Consider the following 16,415-nt stretch of genomic DNA (forward strand, 5'->3'; position numbering starts at 1 on the left):
ATCAGGTCCCAGTGGCTTCTGAGCCAGGCGTGTTCATCATAGGCCACTTAAAGCTCAGAATGAGAAAACAAAGGGAGAAAAACCCAGGGCAGGGGTCCAGCTCAGGCTGCAGGGTCAAGCTGATGCAGCAGCCTAGCCCCGCCGTCTTCCTGACCCTGACCTTGTCCTGAAGCCCTAGACTTTAGGTACAAAGTAGGCCACGGAAAGTAGCATCTCCCAGAACACTGGACACCAGAGTACTGATCACATAAAACTTATAACCCTGCCCAGGACTCTGCTTTGTGGTCGAGGCTGGAAACCTACTGATGCAGCTTTATGAAAATCACCTCAATTCTCTCAGCTTGGGGTCCAGTATGTCTAGAATCCAGGTCTCTCAGCTAGAGCGGCAACGATTCTGTTTCCGTGGCAACCCCACTATCTCTCAAGGGACCATCTGGATCCTGTCACCCTGGCAAGGTGCTGCCCAGGCAACCAGGTGTTTGTGTTTTGCTGTGGAAGCTCTGCATAGTGATAATTTCCTCTCTGGAGACCGGGTGGTGGCTTGGCAGGTGGCTGGAAGGGAGCGGGACCATCTTGGCTATAGCAGGAACAGCAGAGCCCTGGCCAATGGTTTGTCATTTACAGATGCCTCATTACTTTCCTAGGGACATGGTGGCTTGTTGGGGCTGGCCAGCTGAGGATCACTGCCCAGGGGCTGGACTCCTTGCAGGGAATTCCAGAGGACCCAGCCTCACCTGTTTGGAATGAAGAGACACTATTGTCTCTGGTAGGAAACAGGAATTACTAGGAGCCTGCCTTTCAAACTGCCTCGTAATTATAGTCAGCAGAAACTTGCTGCCGAAAATAAGCTGAATTCACCCCTGCAATGTCAGTGCCCGTGTGCCCTGAGATTGTCTCCACCTTAAAGAGCTCACGCACTGGGACCAGGAAGGGACATGCTTAGGAGGAATACACCACGGTCAGGAGAGCCACATGGCCTGGGTAGGGTAGTGTTAGGGAGCACGGAGACGCTCCTGCCAGCCATCCAGCGAGAAGCTAACCTAGACTAGGTTGGAACCAAAGGGCAGGGCACCAGCTGGTTGTGGAGTGGGGAAAGCACAGCCCTACGCCTTTCTGCTAGCGGCTCCCAATGGAATGCTTGCCTCTACTGGACCAGGAAACTGAAGCTCACAGGAGTGAAGTCCAGTGCTCAGGGTCACATGGCCTCAGACCGGCTAGGTCAAGACAAAACTAGGTGACTGCATCCTCGAGGGTATGCTACTCCAAGTTGCCAGGGGACACTCCATTTCCTGGGGGCCTGAGGCTTCCTTCAAAGAACCCTCCTCTCTCTCCCTGCCCCTCCCCCTCCTCTCTATTCCCCTTCTTTTAGTCTATTTCCTTTTCCACCTCTGCCCCTCCCCCATCCTAAATCTCCTCATCTTCTTTGTTTGTCCCTGCAACCCCCCGCCCCCCAGGAATCTCAGCTCTCTGCCACCCTGGCCCTGCTGACTCAGCTATACTCCACCGTGAAGTCACCATCACATCTTGTTCTCTGACTAAGCCCCGACTCTGACTAAGCCCCGAGACCCTGGGAAGTCCACTGCTGTGTAGCTCTGCCCATTCCTGAATGCCCTCAACCACAGTCATAGCATAGCTATCATGGTCTTCATCCCCTCTCAGATGTGCCCCAGATATTTGGTATCACTGCCTCCCGGAGGCCAGGGAGTGAGGATGCCCAGGCATCCTTGAGTCCCCTTGTGGGAACAGAGGCAGCTTTGTGATTCCTGGAGAGAGATTCTGGTGTCCCCCTTCTGAGGCTAGACCACATGTCTGGCTCTCCTGTGACAAATGGAGGAAAAGAAGAGAAGAGAGGCTATCCCTTTGAATATGGAAGCAGGATGCTGAGCCCCAGGGCATTTGGAACCCAAATTGGACCACAGTTAGTTTTAAGCTTTTGGTTCCCGGCTCTTCCCTTGAAAGAGAAGCACTCCTTAGCTCTCTGTGGGACTCCTGTTACTAAGCTAAGCAGGTAATCCAAAGATGGAATCTCAAATCAAGGTTCTAGAAGTGGCCTGAACACCAGAAGCAACAGAGTACCACACACACACACACACACACACACACACACACACACACTCACACCAGAACTGCAAGGACTTCAGATTCTACAAGGAAGTGTATATTTCTCTTGTTGCCAGCCATCTGTTATCTGAGGCTGTGTTCTGACCATTCCAGTGTAGTTGGAGGTTGATTCTCCATGAGCAGTGTTCAGCCAGTGGACTTATATTTGAGTAATATGGATAGGGCAAGGAGGGCCCGTCTGGGGGAAATCTCATAGCAGTGGCTGCTGCCCGGGGCTTGCCGTCTGCTGGCCTGCTGTTGAGATGTGGCTTTATCTACTTACTGGTGCTGAAATTCAAACCTAGAGCCTCAAACATAGTAAGCACACATTATACTGGGGCACACAGAAGCCATTGCTGCTGTGTGTCTTAGGAAGATTGCTGTTACCACTCTGCATCTCTTCTAATATAATGTATAATATAATATAATATAATATAATATAATATAATATAATATAATATAATATAATATAATATAATATAATATATAGTATAATATATAGCTATGACCCCCTCCTCCTGGGGTTGTTTTAATAAAAGATGGAATGGGATGCTATATGAGAACTCTGTGCTTTCTTTGCCACTGACCAAGACAGAGCAGGTACAGGATACTGTCCTCCACCCCCTAGAAGGAACCCTTTATGAGAGAGGAGGTCCTGGGTGGCAGGTAGGTGGGGCAGGAGAGCAGTGTCTTGCTGGAGACGACATACTGAGTGTACGTGTTGGCTTTGGGCTTCCTACTTTTGCTATTCTCTGACATGGGCATTAGAGTTCAGAGAGTTTGTGAGGGTCACTGGCCCATCTCCTATCTGATCTGAGAAGAGACCAGCACAGAGCGGAACATGGTCTGTCCTCCATCCCTGACCCTTGAAGGTCCAGACTGACACCATACAGTGGCTGTCACTGCTGCTCTTCTTGACCCTGGTAACAATCCCGGGTCTTTTAAGGGTGTTTGTCTGCTTTTAAAGCCAAGATTTCATAAAATCCAGGCTGGTCTTGAACTCCTTCTGGTCTTCCTAATACCACCTTCCCAAATGCTGGAATTACAGGTCTTCACCACCATGCCTGGATGTTGAGTACTCAAGGATGGAAAATTCCACTCCCAACTCCATGAGACAGGGTCACAATCAAAACCCAGTGCAGGACCAGGGGTGTGGTTTGGTTGGTAGACTACTTGCCTGGCTTTAGACCACAGCACTTCATAAAACCAAACTTGGCGGCAGCACACACCTGCCTTCCCGGCACTTGGACAGTAGAGGTGGGAAAACTAGGGATACAGAGTCACCCTCAGCCACACCCCGAGGTTAGCCTGATCTATAGAAGCCCCTGCTTTATACAATTTTAACAATAAGTACACTGTCTTGTTAAAATTTTCCTTCAGATTCTTTGCACAGGAGGTGCCATGTGATTTGGAAATTAATTTACTGATAGACTTGGGTCCCCTTCCCAGGATATACATATATGCACATATTCTACTCTCTTCCTGAATCTAGAAATTTGAGATACTTCAGATGGGGACTGCTCCACCTATGCACTGGCTAAGTGCTAGGGGGCAGACGTATCGACTCTAGCATGCTGCGGACTCTGGGCAAGCATGACACACTCATTCTCCCTTTTTGCTCCTTACGAAAATCTTAGGCTATGACTCGGGGAGCCGAGCGACATGCTGAACACCCCCCATGTAGCAAATGGCGGGACTTGACTCACAGCTCAGGCTGTGTCCCTAAAGGAGGAAGACAGATACCTCAGACAGCCAGGGGGTTGAAGTGGGTAGGAATGCTGCTTCCTGACCTAGGGAAGGGGGCCACCAACTCCGATCACCTGACTTGAACTTCCTTATACCGTTACCCTGTGATGCAGAGGTTTGTCTCTGCTTAAATCAGCCTGTTCTTTCTCTTGACCTCAGGGAGATGGTGCAGAGGCCGAGGCAGGCCCAGACCCACACAGTTCTGGCTTTCTTTGCAAATGTAGGACCCTGAGCTTTGTCTTCCTCACCTCAACTTGAGGGCTTATAGCTGAAGCCCGGAGCTCTTGGCCTCCCCCATTCTTACAGGCCTGTGTGCCTGACCCTTTGCTGGGCACAGCGAACGCTGTGAGCTGAGCACATCCTCTCCCTACAGCGCGCTCTCTAGTGAGGCCTCTGCAAAGGACAGTGAAGGCAGCTGGCTCGTGGCTGGGAATGTAGGAAATCTTGGCTGAGAAATCGCTTGGATGCCCTCAAAAAGCAAAACTCCTCTGAGAAGAGGGTGAGGACAACACCCCAGGCAGAGGGGAGCGCCTGGGTGAGAGGCCCTGGCCACAAAGAATAAGGGTTCCAGTCTCTTTACTGTGTCACTCAAAGCCTCGGCTTCTCCTTTAGTATGACAGGATCAGTGCCACCTACCTCTGCAGCTCCCAGCATCTGAAGAGTTAAGGGTCCTGAGGATGTGGGTGTCTGGAGGACCTGGTGCTCTCTCTTGGCTCCTGTTTCCAACCACCCCTGACACCCAGGGCTCTGTCAGTAATGGTTGTTCCTTGGCTCCATGAGTTAATTAGGCCAAATTCAATTACATACCACACTCCCAGGTCTGTCTGGAACCCAAGGTGGGTGTGGGCTCTCTGCGCTCTGAAGAATTCAGCAGCAGTGGCTTGGATCCCAGGGCTGCCGCACCACACATGCCCACTGAGTAAACCGAAGCAGACAGCAGGAAGTGTGCAACCTGCTCCCACAAAACACCTCGACCTGAGTGCATTCTAGACAGCAGAACTCTACAGCTCACAGCACAGAGGCTGGCCACGTCGGAGATGAAAACACCAGCAGCTGTGGGCCTGGTGGGGGCTCTTGGTGTCTGTTGGCAGCTCTTCCTGCTCCTTTCCTGACAGAAGGAATGACAGGGCTCCCTCAGTCCACTTCATTGGGGAAATCATCTCCTTCCTGAGGGTGTAGCCTCATGACCTAACCTCCCACAGGCCCCACCCCTTCATAGTCTCATAATAGATAGCAGATTTCTAGAGGGACACAGCCCCCAGACAATAGCATCCTCAGACCACAGTGGACCAGAGAGAGATGAAGCCTCTTTGACAGCCTGGGCTACAGACAGGCACTCATTGTTCCTCGACCCCTGGAACATCCCAGAGCTTGGTGGACAAAGGTCTGAGAGTCTCCATAACTCTGCCACGCCGGCACGGCCAACAGGTTTCTTCCCAACTCCATGTTGGCAGCCAGCTGCCGCCCAGCACATTAACTGGCATGTGGGGAGATCAGTAAGATTAATAAAGTAGGCAAACTCGGGTCTGTACACACAGGCACCACAGCAAGCCAGACAAAAGTTATCCAAGCCAAGGACACCATCACTTGAGGCCACGAATGCCAGTCTAAGATGCTAGACCTTGGAACTTGGTCCTGGCTGCTGAAGAGAGCAAGGCTGACGTTGAGACAAGTGACACGGTCAGCTTTGCCGTTTAGAAGCCTTAGCTGGGAGGACCAAGCTAGGTCCAGAGGCAGAAAACACAGTTTAGAGACAGGAGCAAGACTATACTGGGGTAGAAGCCAAGCATGCTGAGAGAGATAGAGGGTAGCTCTCCAGCATTTCAACTGGCGATACCTCACCCCGGGCCACCAATATGCCAGGCTTCTGAAACTCAGCTGGTGTTGAGAAATGGTTTCATGCTTGATACCCAAGTTCTGGGTTATGAATATGGTCTATAGCACTTTTCAGAAAAGGGGGGGAGGGGGGAGTCTTTAGATTCTACCAAGTTTAAAATGGAAGTTGGTTATTCATTTTTAATCCTAAAAATAATACATGTCATTTATAGGACAATCATAGAATATAGACAGTAAAAGGTAGAGCTGAAATCCTACCAGTAAAGCAGTAAGTTGGTAGCTCTTCGTTAGTTATTCGATAAGCATTTGCCCAGTACCTGTCTTGGTCCAGGCACAAAATCATCAGGGATGCAGCAGTGAACAAGACAGGTAGAACTCCTGCCTTTACGGAGTCCCTAGTTTAAGAGAATGAGGCCTCCTTAATAAACTCCAGGAAAGGAAAAGGCAAAGAAGTATGGCGTGGCTGCTGCTTTAGAGGCAGCTTCTTGGACTTGGCAGCACGATGTGTATTGGGGGGTCTCTTGTCTGACCCGGTGCCACCTTCCTGGAGATGAGCACGGTCACCCCAATGGGGCTTACCCAGCCAGACTTAAGGGAAGCCAGTGCCCTTCATCACAAAGAAAGGTACAGAATCCACACTGCTGACTTCCCTAGTGGTGGAAGGCAACCAGGGCCCAGAAAGGGATGATGACCTGCCCTTGGTCCCCCAGCAGGCCCACGTCAGACATCTGCTACTCGGCTGAGCTCAGCTCCAAGAAGCCTCATTTCAACATCAAGCCTCCTACTCCTTGCCCTGCCCTGGCGGCCACCTTCAGATTTTGCCCAGACAGACATTCCTGCGTGGCCTGTCTGCTCACGTCCAGAACCCCTGGAGGTGGGGGACATCTGGGACCACACTGGGGAGAGGAAGAAGCTGCTTGCTGTCTCACCTGAGCTGCTGTGGGAAATGGGCCTGGTAAGAAGCAGGCAGCCAGGAGAGCCCCTTCTCGCCCCACACAGGGAGAAGGAGGAAGGATAGCACGAGCTAACAGACTCCTGAAAGAGCTCAGGGACCTGCAGAGCTCTGAAACTTCTGCCCAGAACACTGAGGAGTCACAGCATGTTCCCCTACTCAGCTCACCGCCACTCTCTCTTTCTTTGGCACCCCAAGCAGTAAAGCCTTTAGAAACTAAGCCTAAAGGACAGGACTCCTTATTGTCCCCACTCCTACTCCACCCTGTCGCCATCGCCACTGCCACCCTCAACTTAACACACGGGGGTGGGGGTGGGGGGTGGGGAGGCAAGTCAGTCACCACCGTGCCCGGGAAGTCCTCCACCCTCTTCATGACGTCTTGCAAAAAGCACAGGGCTCGGAAAGATGGCTCAAGGCTGCAGAACTTCTGCTAATTTGCTGTGTGATGGAAAGCAGCCCCTAAACCTCTCTGAGTTTCTGCTATGAGTTGCTAGGTGACCTAGGTTACAGCCCTGCCTGATCCCTGGCCTGGCCAGTGTGCATTTTAACATCCAGTCCTTTCCCTATCCGAACCTCACTTTTGTCCTGTGCAAAGTAGGTGCTATCCCCCAGGCTGCCTCGCACAGACTGGGAAGTGTACAGTAACACAAGCAGACAGACAGCAGACAGACAGACTGCTCTGGCAGGAAAGGAAATTGCATTTCCAGCTCCAAGGAACTTATGTGGGTCCAGGCCTGGAGCCATCTGGAAACCTTCATCAGAGCTGTATCCCGGGAGAAGAAATACCCCCACCCCCACCCCCACCCCACCCCCGCCAGGGCTGCTGTGGCATAACTGTCTCAGCTGCCTCTGTACCCCTCCTTCAAAGGCAACTCTAGCAATGGGAAAAGATTCATTAGAGGCCTGACTCACGTGGCCTGCACCCACTACTTCCTGGCCCCTTTGTTGGCCAATCTGAGCTTCCTGTTCAAATAGACTTCCTGGGAAATAGCTTGTGTTCTGCCAGACAGCAGGCTGGCAACCTAGTCCCTGGATAGGCAGGCACAGGTAGCCAGGACATACAGATTTCTGGAGCCTGTTATTAGTCAGTGTACACACCTTCATTTCCTTGTTTCTTCATTAATTCTTGGTCTCCTTTCTACAAAAATTTATTTATTAAGCATCTTGTAAGGGCATATTTTAGATACTGTCCAAACAACCTGCACCAGACAATGACAAAGACATTGTCCCTATTGACAAAGACCTTGTCTTTAGCCAGAGAGACAGAATTAAACAAAAGGAATGCTTGAAACATCAGAGTGGCAAAGCTAAGACAGAGAAGAAGCACAGAGTGAGGCGGGAAGGATTGTAGCTTGGGACGGTGTGGCTGAGGAAGGTCTCCCAGTGAAGGGAGAACCTGTAAGAGGTAGCCAAGTCAATCAGGATGGAAACTCTGGAGTCTGAAGCAGGAGGGCATCTAGAGGCTGCAGAAGGATCAACAAAGGCACCAGTAGGAGGAAATAGATTTAGAGCAGTAACTGGCCACAGAGGCTGAGACCGCATTATGAGCCAGAATCAGAACTGAGTCAGCTAGAACCTCTGGAGTCATATTGGGCTGTGACTTGGATTCCAAAGGGATCACCTCATGTTAGTTTTCTGGGCAGCCATTAATAAAGGCACCAAAGCATGTACCATAATGGTGTGCATTAACTGTCTCACGTTTGTGGGGGGCCGGAAGACCCAAGACCACCAAAGTGTGGGTCCTGTCAAGCCCCTATAGAGGTGCCAGGGAAGGAGGGCCTCTCCAAGCTCCTTGAAATGCCTTAGCTGCTGTGAAACCACTGCAGTCTAAAGTCTCCACGGTCCTTCCCACTCCTCCTTAAAGAGGTGCGCATGTCTGCTTGTTGTATCCAAATGTCCCAAATGTTCTCAAGGACACCAGCCATGCTGGCCCAGGGCCCACACTCATGACCTCATCTTAACTTGATCTTCAGCAAAAACTGTTTTTAAATTGGGTTTCCTTCACTGGTCCTGAGGACTTCAGCATTTGGGGAAGCCTACAATTCACCCCAATACCATGATTTCTCAACCTAGCTCAGCTATCTTCTTGGGTTTTCACTAAGACCTGCTGTTGGGTGGTCTGACCCATTTGAAGAGGGTGTCCAGTAAAAGCCCAGCTAGCATGGCCAGTGCTCGGCTCTTAAACCTCTGCTCCTGCGTGCCTCAGAGAGTCCAGGAACACAGCCAACTCTCTTCTTGCCTCCCCTTCAGCCCTGGGGGCAGCTCCCACCCTTGTAGGCCAGACACTCCATCAGCAGCAATCCTATTGAGGGGTCCTCACAAGTACAGAGCCAGAGTCTGGCCCTTTTGCCAACAGAGCAGGTAGAGGGCAAGCAGTTAGTTCCCTATGACTAATGGGGCCATTCTGAGCCAGCTCCTAAATCCCCACCTCACTCCCCCACCACTGCCAGCCCTGCAGAAAGCTTTCCTGGATCTCCAATAACCTGGAAATTGTAGGGTTTCTCGGACATGCTGAGTGGAGGTGAGGGACAGGGGCTGGTGTTGTTTTCAAAATGAAATGATTATAGGATTTGGGCAGAAGCCAAATGCAGGGTTCTGAGAAGGCTGCCTGGGTCTGGGACGAGGAGCCATGCTGGGGGGTGGGGGGGAGGGATGATTCCAGGAAGGGGAAGGGGATACTATGATGGGAGGAGGGAGGTAATGAGGTCTCCTTCCTGTGTCATCTCAGGTCAAGCCGCCCCTGTCAGCAGCAAGTAGGCCAAATAGCAAGTTGTAGTTTAAAAAGAGATGCTCCAGGAGCAATATAAAGGTTCTACACACTATGCTGGCTGTGTGGTCCAGGTGAGCACCATCAGGCATCCTATGCCAGACAGTATAATGTGCAGCATGTTGAGGATGTATCAAGGCTGAGAAGTAGCTTAGATAGTTTGCAAACTTTTGCCCAGTCTATCCCCGTTTTACCTTCCATGCAGCAGATAACAACCCCTGACCCAAGAGGACAGTAAGGATGCTGTAAGTTAGTGCTCAGGATGTGCAGAAACCTACACAGCAGCCAGCGAGCATCCAGTGGCCAGGTGTTAATAGGAATAGAGGGGGAGCTCAGCCTGGTGGCCCTACAGTGTGCCCCCGGTATAGGCACCCTTCTAGGCTCCCGTACTGGGCACAAGCCAAATCTTACCTGTTCCTTCCCTCTTCAAGAGTAAGAAGGGACTCATCAGGGCTAAGGAAGGAGAATGGCAGAGGGAACAGTATCCTACAAGGATGTGTCCTTTGTGTCCTGACCATGCAGAAGGAGACAGAAGCCCCAGGATTGGTGTTTCCCGCAGGCAGAGCCCAGGAGGTGACTCAATGCTGCCATTTGATCCTTAGCTGTCTGTGTGCCTGGTGCCCTGTGACCTCTCTCTTTATGGGTGCTCCAGAACAACATTCCTTTCTGACTCCCTTGTTCTTCTCCATGCTTCTCAAGGGCCAGGTCCACACCCACTTGGGATCTCCCTGTTCACCCTAGCTTCCCACTTAGTGCCTGAGTACACAGAAGTGACATCTCTCCAGGTCATCAGAATTCTTGATCAATCCCACTGAGTCAGCAAACTGCCTGAGTTAGAAGTCTGCTCCTTCTCTGGGACTCAGAACTCAATTCCCAGAATCTGAGCCACATCAAGGCTGGTTGTTCTCCCTCTCCTGGTCTTGGGAGTTGGGCTTGTGCATGACAGGCCTGCCTGCCCGCTTAGCTTGCCTGCCTTCCTTCCTTCCTTCCTTCCTTCCTTCCTTCCTTCCTTCCTTCCTTCCTTCCTTCCTTCCTTCCTCCCTCCCTCCCTCCCTCCCTCCCTCCCTCCCTCCCTCCCTCCCTTCTTTCCTTCCTTCCTTCCTCCCTTCTTTCCTTCCTTCCTTCCTTCCTTCCTTCCTTCCTTCCTTCCTTCCTTCCTTCCTTCCTTCCTTCCTTCCTAACTTCCTAATGGCCTTTGAAGCCCCTAGGCCTCCACTACCAAAAAAAAAAGTCTGTAAGTGGGAAGTGACCCACTTTTGACCCTGGTCCATGCATTCCAGGAGGATGTCTTGGTCCCTTGTCTTATTGGAACTGATTCTAGCTCATCGATGGAGCTGGAGGAAGCCCATCCTTTGACCCAAGCTTGGGACTGTGGTGTCCTGGCTACATTAGTTCCCTTCCCACCCCTCCTCTCTTGCGGGTCCTGCAGAGGGCGGGCTCCCCACTGACAGGCGCGCCAGAGGATAAAACATCCCCCCACTCCGGAGCCAGCCAGCCCTGCCACAGCACTGTATTTATTGGCGGCTCCTCTTCACCAAGGCCCACGACAGGAGTTCAGACCCCGCGAGAAAAGCCACCCGCTATTGATCCTTCTTCAGGTCTCCGGAGCCTGGTGGACATTCATCAAGGAGCCGCAGCATGGGGCTACAGCTCGCTCTTTCTTTCTTCTTCCTTTCTTCTTCCTCCCAAGTCATCCCCCCCTGGGGGAGGGGTGGGGGGAGGCGGGTGTGGGGGCTTGCCGAGGTCACTCGGAGAGCTGCTGAGCGTCAGTGAGCAGAGTGGCAGGATGCCTTTGTCTGCGGCCTCTTTTTTGTAGATCCTTATCAAGGCAATAGCGGCGGGGTGGGGTGGGGTTGGAGCTGCGGCTTTGGGCCCCGGGCATTTGAGTTAGTCTTTGGAAGTTAGAGATGTGGAACTTGGAGCGAGTCAGGGAAAGCCCTTCTAAAGAAGATGTTGTGCTGAGAGCCCGCATTTCTGTAAACTCCAAGCAGCTATACTGAAAAGAGGCTGCTAACCAAGAGGGCCTTGAGGGATTTGACTCCAGAGAAGAGAGCCTAGAAATTAGCAAGTGAAAGGGGCCAGTTTGGACTGATGAATGGGTGCTTGAAAACAATTTGTTTTCTTAAGTATGTAAATATGCTAGTGAAGTGTATTTACTTTTTGGGTTACCTTGGTAAACCCTGAATCTTGCATATTAATTCTATCCTCTGGGTCTCACTCCTGCGCTTCTGAAGTGGGTCCCTAGGAGAACTAAGAGGCAGGGGGACTAGAAGGCAAAACAATGGAAGCTGTCTTTTTATAATTTCTAAAGGATTATCACCACCAAGTCCCTGCCCCACAGGTGTAAACTTTGCTCAGCTCCAGCCTGAATTTTCACTCAATCTGCAGGAATGATCTTTCTTTAAATATGCATATTTTATTGATATATGTATATATCATGTATGAATATGTTTGCCCGATTGTGTGACCATGTTCCACTTGTGTGTCTGGTGCCCTCAGACTAAAAGAGGGTGTTGGATTTCCCTAAAACCAGAGTTTCAGATGATTGTGAGCTGCCATGCGGGTGCTGAGGACAGAATTCTGGTCCTCTGCAAGAGCAATAAACCTCTTTTAACATCTGAGCCATCCCTCCTGCCCCAGGATTATCTTTGTAAAGTTAGCTCTTTCTGCTACTGTGTGTGTAAGCCCTTGGCTGCTGAAAAAGCGCTAAGAATCAGATGAGAATTGTAAACTGTCTTTGTACAAAACTTTAGGAAGATGTGTGTGTGTCGGGGGAGGGGGGGGAGTCTGGTTATTTGGGGGATTTAGTGCTTGGATTCTGGTTAATTGGAGACTTGAGCCCTGATACTGTTAAGTTAGTCTGATACCAGAGAGTAGGTCTTAGGGATGTGTGTGCTTCTGAAATGTGGGCCAGAGTGCCCTGCCCTGTTACCTGGCTATGCTGAGCCGTGGGAAAGACAGGAGAGCCTTCATCTAATTTCTTGGAGCCCCAAAACTCTGTGGGGATATTTGGAGGGGCAGGGTCTCAGTGAATATCCCAGTGAGTAAATGAATGTCCTCAAAGACGCCTTTATCATGCAGGAGACAAGAGTGAACCCCACCTGAAATGTGTGCGCGGCAGAATGCAGTCAGTCCGCCCCCCGCCCCCCAGCACGGCCCCAGGGTTGCTCCCGGAAGGAGAGGCCAATTAATTTCACTTGCAGAAGCTGGTTCTTGTGCAAAAAGGAAGCCAGTTATGAAGTAGGAATTAATCCATTTAGCCAGCTCCTGGGAGGGAAAGCCCATGACAACTGCATTTCCAAATGCCATCCCAAAAGTGATATTTCAAGTGGCAGTGGGTGGGATTAGAGCCTGCTAACGACTTCTGTCAAACAAGGAGCAAGAGCCCAGTATCTAGATAAGTGATTTGTCTAACTTCTTCTGCAGCCCGCAGCTAGTCAAGCAGAAACGCTGAGGGGCAAGTCAGGAGCTCATACTGGAGGGGTGTATACTGTAAGGAGGACCCTCAAAGGCAAAGGGGGTCAGTTCCCCCAAGCTGAGAGATCACTGTGCAAATGCAGAGAATTTAAAGCCGCTCTTGGCTGTCTTTCTAGAGGGTGAGTGACCGGCCTTTCCTTCTTTACTAATTGAGGCAGTTCGGAGCTCATTCAAACAACTTTCACTGGCGAGTGGGCGGGTTTGGGGTGGAATGCTATAAAACAGTTTCTCCCTAGTGTGTGATCTAGGTGGGTAGAACCCTCAAAGGAGGGAGGAGAGCCGACGACCTCTTTGGGCTGGACAGCTAATGGGTTTCCAGGGGTGCCTAAGGGGCAGAGAAGTGGGCGGGGCAAGCACAGGTCGAAAGCCTGGAGCCTCTGCAACTACTGGCTGGAAGGAAGAGGCCATGGCCACCACAGGATGCAGTGTCAGGAAGAAGGCAGCACCGGGAGCAGGGGCGGGGCTGTGCACAACAGCCGCCTCCGGCTTCCCCTCCCGCCGCCGGCTGCGGGGCACAGGAACTCCCCGAAGTCTGGGAGGCAGAGCGTACGTGCGCCAGTTCACCTACCCTGGGCCCGGCGTTCGGAGAATCCCAGGGGCTACAGGGACCCCCTAAACCGGGGGAGGGGGGAGTAAGATGCCAAGCTGCTGATCTTCGTCCCCACTAACCCATTCAGAAAGCCCTTTAAACCCAGGTTGCAACTGGATGTCCCCAGCCTGCCCCGCCCCTCTCCCTCCACCCCCGCGGAGGCCACCCAGGCCCCTCTGCGGACCCTGATTAGCATGACCACTTGGGAAGATTCACTGGCGGTGGGGGGGCAGAAGGCACCTAGTCAACCACCGCCAGAGCCTTCCCCGAGGCCCCCTCGGGCGACAGCGCTCCAGGAGCCCCACTCTCACAAGTGTTGCTTCCAATTAATTGCGGAGGCGGGGGGGGGGGGGGGGAGAGGGGCCTGGTCGCCGCCCCCGCCCGGAGGCTGAAGCTACACTCGTCGGGTCGAGTGTTCGCTCCGGCGGCGTGCACCAGCACCACCCCTGCGTGCAAGTTTGAAATGTGAGCTGCCTCCGATCCCCAGCCACTAGTCCCTCGCAGTGAAGTGGCTGGGCCGGCGGGCTGCGCACGCGAGTGAGTGTGGGCTGCGGGTTGCGGGGCGGGGGTGCGGGCGCCAGGCTCGCGGGGCGGGGAGGGCTCCCCCGAGACGCCGAGACACGGCCGTTCGCCTTTCATCGTCCTCCCGCGCTCCTCCTCCCTCCCCTCCCCCCGTCGCGGCGCGCCCGGCTTCCCCCGAGCCCCCTGGCCCCACGCGGCGACACGCAGACTGGGTGGTCACGCCCGCGGGGTCTGGGAGCGCGGCGCTGCGCAGCGGGCCGTGGGAAGTTTCTCCTGCGCGCCCAGTGCGCCCCCGCCCCCCGCGCGCCCCCGGTCCCCATCCCCGTCCCCGAAGGGGCTGTCGCTTGCGCCCGGGCGCGCGGCTGGCTGCCTCCTCGGCGGCGGCGGCCCCATTAGCAGAGCCTCCGCCTGTGATTGGCTTCGCCCGGGAAAGCTGGAGACGGGCGATGAATAATTGATGTGTGCGGTGCGGTAGCCGGACAGCGGCGGCGGTGGCGGACGGCAGCGAGCGGGAGCGCGGGAGCCGGAGCGCCCTCGGAGCGGGCAGCGCGCAGCGAGCGGGCGCCGGAGCCGCCCGGGGCCCCCGCGCCGCCGCCGCTGCCGCCGCCCCGGCGCAAAGCAGGGATGCAGGCGGCGCCCGCTGCCTGCTCTCAGCCTTTGTTCGGCGCCGGCTGATCCCTGCCCGGAGTCGCCCGCTGCGGTCGCCGAGGGCCGGGCTCTAGCCTCCGGGGGCACCAGGGCGGGACCACGGACTGTACAACTTCTAGGTGAGTGTGGGGCTGAAGGGGTCGGCGCGGGGCGCCCGCGGGCCGGGCCCGGGCTCCCTCCGGGGTGCAGGGGTGAGTGTGTGTGCATGTGTGTGACAGAGGAGAGCCGGTGCATTGTGGGTAGCTCCGTGTGCTGCATGGTGTCAGCCTGAGGCTTGGCTGTAAGAGTGGCTTCAGCGTGCACCAGGCCCATTTTGTTCACCCACAGAGGAGACCTTGGTTCCTCCTCTGGGTGTGAGGATGGGTGAGAGACCAGACAGAATGATTCCCACGCCTCTTTCCTAAAGGTGAAGTGTTGGTTCCCCAGCAGACATTTTACAAGACTCCATTCCTGATACAAAAAAATCAGAACTAGCCCAGACGCCTTTGGTTAGAAGCAGTGGCTAAGGGCTTTAACTTAAAGCTACTCCTTTGTGAGAATGAATCCTTGATGCTGGAGAAACCTGGAGGTTTGTGTGACTCCTGGGCTCCCTTCTCAGAGGTGATGGGTATACAGCAGAGTTCTGACAAGTGTTTGCTGGAAAAGCGGCTGCTGCATGATCAACACAGGAGGGACATGTCTGTAGGGGGTGGGGGTGACTGGCATTAGGCTGTATTAGACTGTGAGGATCCTCTACAAGACCTTGCATAGAGGTTTCTCAGAACACTGCAGAGACTAAGAAGCAGTTGCCAGAGGTCCCCATCATATGGCTTTAGTGTTGGTACCCAGTACATAGATAAGTCCCAGTTTCTGGTTCACCAGGAAGCCAGCTGCAGTAAGACAAGGAGGGCCGATAGTATTCCTTAGATGGGCGTCAGGAAAGCATCAGGTCTTGCAGTGGGGCCAAGGTGCCCTGCCCTTGACCATCAGGCTTAACTGCCAATGGGCCTGGACATAGCAGGTGGTTTTCTAAGAGAGAGGTTTTGTGAAGCAGCTGCCAAAATATTGGTACCAATGTTCTCAACAGCTCATCCTTAAGTGTGGGCTAGAATCAGGGCAAGGAGTGCACAAGGCCATGTCACCAGGAAACCTGGATAGTGTGGCGAGAGATTCTTCCATTTCAGGGGTCTCTGGATCCAAAGCTCATCTCCCACTGCACAGAATATTGAGATTTAAGGTCTATATGGCTTATAGTAAGTCTATTCCTCCTTTTTTTAATATATCTTAACCAGGCAGTGACTACCCTGTAAGTAGCTGGAATTGAGTCCCTTCAGGGTTATTTTTACCCCAAACTTCCTTAGTGAGAAACCACCAAACGGCAAAGCTTTGGTGCGAATCTGAGTCTGCACCGGAAACACCCGCCTGCACAGAGTTTGAGGCTTGCTTCCTAACGCTGTTTGCTCTTACTCTCCCCTGCACAGCCTCCCTCAGGTGTGAACACTTCCCCTCACAGCCCCACACACTCCAGAAGAAAGGTCCAGTATCAGCTGAGGGGCGTGTGTGTGTGTGTGTGTGTGTGTGTGTGTAATAATGTGCTTAGCCTGGCCCAGTAGGGAATGGAAGAAACCAGCATAAGTCCTGCTGGGCCATACCCTTGACTTTATTTATGATCAAGCTTCTTAAAGACAAGAGCCGTGGGTCCCTTACCACCAAGCACCCCACTGCCCACCACCACGCTTGGCAATGCGTGGATGCTCTGTGACCATTGAGCAAGCGCGTGAAGGTGCAGAGCCCTATGG

The 16,415-nt window shown here is 53.1% G+C and overlaps 1 protein-coding gene across 6 annotated transcripts in view; it reads left to right on the forward strand.

Moving 5' to 3' along the window:
* The window catches only part of Zmiz1 (zinc finger MIZ-type containing 1), a 203,552-nt gene that overhangs the window by 132,530 nt on the left and 54,607 nt on the right, over positions 1-16,415 (forward strand). The window contains exon 1 of one of the 6 annotated variants that reach the window (XM_052189901.1): positions 13,897-14,004. The exons of 4 other annotated variants lie outside the window; for them this stretch is intronic. The gene's annotated coding sequence lies outside the window, so the exon portion shown is untranslated. Of the gene's footprint in view, positions 1-13,896; positions 14,005-14,213; positions 14,757-16,415 lie in introns of those variants that run through there. One more of the 6 variants, XM_052189900.1, reaches the window with a different exon arrangement.

This window comes from Apodemus sylvaticus, chromosome 8 (assembly GCF_947179515.1).
Source record: "Apodemus sylvaticus chromosome 8, mApoSyl1.1, whole genome shotgun sequence".
Taxonomy (NCBI): domain Eukaryota; kingdom Metazoa; phylum Chordata; class Mammalia; order Rodentia; family Muridae; genus Apodemus; species Apodemus sylvaticus.